This window comes from Bos indicus, chromosome 2 (genome assembly GCF_029378745.1).
Source record: "Bos indicus isolate NIAB-ARS_2022 breed Sahiwal x Tharparkar chromosome 2, NIAB-ARS_B.indTharparkar_mat_pri_1.0, whole genome shotgun sequence".
Taxonomy (NCBI): domain Eukaryota; kingdom Metazoa; phylum Chordata; class Mammalia; order Artiodactyla; family Bovidae; genus Bos; species Bos indicus.
The window spans coordinates 50,455,061-50,461,248 of record NC_091761.1 but is presented as its reverse complement, the minus strand read 5'-3'; the positions used below and the strand labels follow the sequence as shown (position 1 = coordinate 50,461,248).

The 6,188-nt window shown below is 35.3% G+C and overlaps 1 pseudogene; it reads left to right on the top strand.

Moving 5' to 3' along the window:
- Window positions 1–796: 796 nt before the first annotated feature.
- Window positions 797–1,586, top strand: LOC109576586 (sorting nexin-6 pseudogene; annotated as a pseudogene).
- Window positions 1,587–6,188: the final 4,602 nt, after the last annotated feature.

Genomic DNA, 6,188 nt, shown 5'->3' with positions numbered 1-6,188 from the left:
GCAAAGAGTCGGACACGACTGAGCGACTGATCTGATCTGATCTGATCCTCATAAAGGGGCTTCCATTGTGGTTCAGCTGGTAAAGAATCTTCCTGTAATGCGAGAGACCCGGGTTCAATCCCTGAGTTGGGAAGATCCCCTGGAGAAGGGAAAGGCTACCCACTCCAGTATTCTGGAGAATTCCATGACCTTTATAGTCCATGGGGTTGCAAAGAGTTGGACACAACTGAGCGACTTTCACTTTCATCCTCATAAAGTGAGTCAGGAAGAGTTCCCTCTATTTTCTGGAAGAGATTGGGGGGATGATTTAATAGAAATACATATATGTCTTCCCAGGTGGCTCAGTAGTAAATAATCTACCTGCCAATGCAGGAAGATGCAGAAGATATGGATTTTAATGCTGGGTCAGTAAGACCCCCTGGAGGAGGAAATGTCAACCCACTCCAGTATTCTTGCCTGGGAAATCCCATGGACACACAAGCCTGGTGGGCTATAGTCCAAGGGGTTGCCAAAGAGTTGGACATGACTGAGCTTCCTAGGTGGTGCTAGTGATAAAGAACCTGCTTGCCAATGCAGGAGACATAAAAAGACACGGGTTTGATCCGTGGGTTGAGAAGATCCCCTGGAGGAGGCAATGGCAAGCCACTGTACTATCCTTGCCTTAAGAATCCCAGGGACAGAGGAGCCTGGCTACAGTCTATGGGGTCACAAAGAGGAGGTTGGGAAGATCCCCAGGAGGAGGACATGACAAGAGACTTAGCATACACACACACACACACACACACACATATGTGCCTGCGCTGGCCCTCGCCTCGGAGCAGCCATGATGGAAGGCCTGGACAACGGCCCCGACTTCCTCTTGGAGGAGGACCATGGACTTAAAGCAATAAATGTAGATTTTCAGAGTGATGCTGCTCTGCACGTGGACATTTCTGATACTCTGAGTGAGAGAGACAAAGTAAAATTCACTGTTCACACAAAGAGTTCATTTCTAAATTTTAAACAGAATGAGTTTTCTGCTGTTCGACAACATGAGGAATTTATCTGGCTTCACGATTCCTTCATTGAAAATGAAGACTATGCAGGTTACATTATTCCTCCAGCACCACCAAGACCTGATTTTGATGCCTCAAGGGAGAAACTACAGAAACTTGGAGAAGGAGAAGGGTCTATGACGAAGGAGGAATTCACGAAGATGAAACAGGAATTGGAAGCTGAGTATTTGGCAATATTCAAGAAGACGGTTGCAATGCATGAAGTGTTTCTGTGTCGTGTGGCTGCACATCCCATTTTGAGGAAAGATTTAAATTTCCATGTCTTCCTGGAATATAATCAAGATTTGAGTGTGCGAGGAAAAAATAAAAAAGAGAAACTAGAAGATTTCTTTAAAAACATGGTTAAATCAGCAGATGGAGTAATTGTTTCTGGAGTAAAGGATGTAGATGATTTCTTTGAGCATGAATGAACATTCCTTTTAGAATATTATAACCGAGTTAAGGATGCATCTGCTAAATCTGATAAGATGACAAGATCCCACAAAAGTGATGCAGATGATTACAATAGAATTGGTTCTTCATTGTATGCTTTAGGAATGCTTTTATATGCTTTTAGAATCTCAGGATTCTACAGATATATGCAGGATATATACACACACACGTGTGTGTGTGTGTGTGTGTGTGTGTAACATATTATATGGACTTTCCTGGTAACTCAGCTTGTAAGAATCCACCTGCAATGCAGGAGACCCCAGTTGGATCCCTGTGTCGGGAAGATCCCCTGGAGAAGGGACAGCTTACTCATTCTAGCAGTGTGTGTGTGTGTGTGTGTGTGTGTGTATAACATATTATATGGACTTTCCTGGTAACTCAGCTGGTAAGAATCCACCTGCAATGCAGGAGACCCCAGTTGGATCCCTGTGTCAGGAAGATCCCCTGGAGAAGGGACAGGTTACCCATTCTAGCATTCTTGGACTTCCCTGGTGGCTCAGATGGTAAAGAATCTTCCTGCAATGTGGGAGGCCTAGGTTCAGTCCCTGGGTTGGGAAGATCCCCTGGAGGAGGGCATGGAAATCCACTCCAGTATTCTTGCCTGGAAAATCCCCATGAACAAAAGAGCCTGGCAGGCTGCAGTCCATGGGGTCACAAAGAGTCAGACATGACTGAGAGACTGAGCACACATAAATAAATTAAAAAATTAATTGATACATATATTTTTACTGAGTGCTTTCAATATGCCAGACATCTAATCAAATTTAATTCCACAAATATATGTTGAGCATGTTTCATGCTACAGACACTGCAAGGTACCATGGTAGGCAACATTCCTGTAATCAGGAGAAGTTAAATAATTTCAAGATCTATATTCAAATAAAGAAAGATCATTTCATCCAACAAACCAAAATGTGTTTCTGCTAGATTAAAGAAATAGAAAATAATTCAAATAGAAAAAAATAATGAATTCTTATGAAATTTTTCAAGTCAAAAATATCTTGAGCCAAACAAAATAGAAGTATTTAAGGAAAAATCAAGTTGATTTGAAAATTAAACATGATTGAAAAAATTGTACATGAAAAATACAGTAAACAAAAGACTAGGGCACATTCACAGCCCATGAAGATCTCGTGTCATTCATCATTTAGGTCATATAAACTGATGTGAAATAAATACACTAAAACATGAACAGACACATTTTTGATTAGCATGAATTTAAAATTTGTGCAAAAATAAAACCTGTAAATAAACTGTAGGAAATTTTTAAGCTAGAATCAAATACATAAATTATAACAATAACATTGTTTTGAACACTAACAGAATTTTGGAGGGAAAAATTTTTTAGATTCCTAATGATGCCAAAGGTGTGAAAAAATCTGCAACATTTAAAATGCAGTTGGTATTGTAAATTATAATGCTCTATAAAGAAATTTTTCTTTTAAAACCAGTGTAATATCATATGATTCTTGAACACCACTTGTGGGTTTTTTATTAGCAGATTTCTACTTTATACCTTATAATTATTTATAATTATAATAAATTAGGAAAGCCAACTTGGTTGAGGAGAATAGAATGATCAAAGAAATTGTGTTAGATCCACATGAGGAACTATTTAGTGGCTCATATATCATAGTGTTAAGAACATAAGCTTCAGCATCAGATTCTCTTCATTTGAAACACAAATGAAATAATACCACCAGTCTGACTATATATATATTTTTGAAAATTTCTTTCCCTCAGTTTATTCGTGAAATTTGTATACATACAATCATATATATATATTTGTATATGTGCTATGTAGGCAAACACGTACAACATGTAATTGTATGTGTTTGCCTACACAGTTTTTTTAATCCATGTTATCACAAGGTGGAATATCTCTGAAATAACTCCCATAATATTTTGATCAATAAACACCTTTTATGCTTTTACTCTATGCCAGATGCTCAGAATTTATAGATGAATAAGAGACTGTCCTTTTCCTCAAGGGAAAGACTATTAGCACACATTCAATGAAGAGGCATAATTCTATCAACAGGATTTGGTGGAGGAGGAAGGAGGAAGGGAATCAATTTTATCTGAGGTGTTATTACTTTTTTTAATCATTGTACAAGCTTTTTTCCTCCTTTAACCTATATAAAACTTAATTTTCAAATCCTGTTAAAAAGAATATCTATTTCTTAATTAGTTTAGGAGTTATGGTAGATTATCCACTGAAAGATTAATTACATGCTTTCCAGTGAAGTATTATAAACCATAAGTTTAAAGTTGGACCAGATGCATTTCAGCCCTGAAAACTCATTAACCATCTGACCATGTTGCACATATGGTAACAAAGTGAAGAATGTATCCAGTCAAACACACATAAACACTTCTTCATCATCATGGGACAACTGCCTCTTAAAGTATGCCAGGAATCGTTCATACCTACAAATATCTAGTGTAGAAACAGACAAGCAGGCAACTGAGAGATTTAGAATGGTGGGTTTGAAAACTCACACTGAGTAGATAGATATTAACACTGTTCATCTGGTTTGCTTTTGTCACAAAATTCAGCATCCATCTCTTTTAATCTCAAGTTGAAAATGAGCTTGAAATGGGAACTGTTAAACTCTGTGTTGAGAGTGGACATCTTCACTAATATTGGGTAAAACACAAGCACTGATTTTATTGACCAAAACATTTAATACTTAAATGATCTAGCTATCAGTTTATTGCAGAGGGTTATCCTCCACTTCCTTGGCAGGTATCAAGCTTCAGGCATATTCTAATTCTCTTTTGCAATTCCCCTTTTCAGTATGACCCTGACAATTCCTCTTGTGAGTGTGACCACTGACAATGTACACTTTGTGCAACTCTTCCCATCACAAGATGGCAGCCAGTCTCAGCAGCCAAGACCTTGTGATAAATGAGGTGGGAAAGGAAGTATTTGACGGTTCCATGTAAAATGCCAGAATATGTCTATTCATAAATAGGCCTGTCAAAATAGTTTACATTTGGTTTTTTCAATAATTTTTTGGCAAATGTCTTAAATTTGATAGGTATTTACACACGGATAACAAACGCTAGCTTTATGCTTATTCTGTATTTTGATGAAATTTATTAATCAAAAAAAGTTTATGAAAGAAAACCATCTGTTCACCCCTTTCTTTGAACATGGATAATCCTTTTGAATTCTGTAATAGCCAACTTACACTTTTATGATGTTGCAATATAACCATATAGCAAAAGAGGTTTCTACCTTTTTATATGATTCTTGAAAAGTATCCATTTCTTCACTGAATTTTCTGTTTTAATGAAAAGAAGTGTGAGATAACTGTTTTTTAGTCTCAGTAGACAGTTCTACATATGTCCATAGGTACAGATGGGTCTACAACAATGGTCAACATCTATCAAGTAAATAACATTATTTTCCTCTCTATGAATATGAAAAACTAAATGGCAACTTGACTTATTGTTTCTCCTCCTTTTGAAATGTAATGAACAGAACTGATGTTAATTTCTAAATTTCTAAATATACACACTAAGTTGCTTGCATGGTTTTAAAAAACAACCTAAGTTATTATCTTTTTGTGAGCATTTTTAGAGTGACTTGTATTTATTTGCTGATTGTGGGTGTTTATTTTCATGCAAGAGTGTGTGAGCACTGTTATTAAAATAAAATGTTTGAGGGAAAGGGAACAATATAGTCTGCTATAAAATGCAGAGAAAATTCATTAACATTTATTCTTTAAATGTGTTACTACTAGTTTTTCTTTGTATTCATTTCCATCATCATCTGTCTTTATTAAGTTAATAATAAGAGGATAAAATTTACCAAAGAGTCATAGCCTGAAGGAAAACAGTGATAAGGATTAAATGAGACATGTAGCATCATTTAACTGAATTGTTTGATTATTTTAAGGGCATTCTGAGTAGATGTTATCTTCATGTCACAGGCAACATATTAAAGGTTCATGCTACATAGATTTGATCACACATATGAATGAAGCCCTTGTCTGAATAAGTAGTATATCTTTAAACAGAAAAAGAAAAGTCGGTGATTATAGTAGTAAATGAATAACTCATAAGAAAGAAGTCATTCTGGCTCAAAGTGTACTGAGGTTTTAAAGAAGAAATAATCAACCACAATTTGATGTTTCTATCTTAAATTTTAATATAAAATTTCAAACATTTCTACTGATTTAATAGTGTTTATTTGTACTGCTACCCTATTCTTTAATAATGTTGTATACTAATCATCAATTGTAAAATAAATAAAAATGGGAAAAAAAGTAAGAAGACCATAGCCTGAAGGCTACGGTTCTGACTATAAGCATCCTTGTGTTCAACATGAAGAAAAACAGAATATTTTACCAATATTTTTCTCAAGAAAACAGTTGCTCAACACAACTTTAAAGAAATATAAGCTGTGGAAAATTGGGATGAAAAGTAATGAATCCATTAGGAAAATCTCAGAAAGCACTACAAATTATGTTTGCAAGAATTTATATTCTTAAAACTTTAGTACAATAATTTATTCCAGGGGAAAGAAAACTGTTCAAAATTTAGTAAAGGATAATAAAAATATCTTCCCAAAAATATGACCTTGAAACTTGACTACTATTGTTATCTGATTTTTAACCTTTTAAGGTTTTATAGATTTGGTAGTTTAGATATATGTTTTATAGAAAAATATTTTCAGAGCTTTTTTTTAAA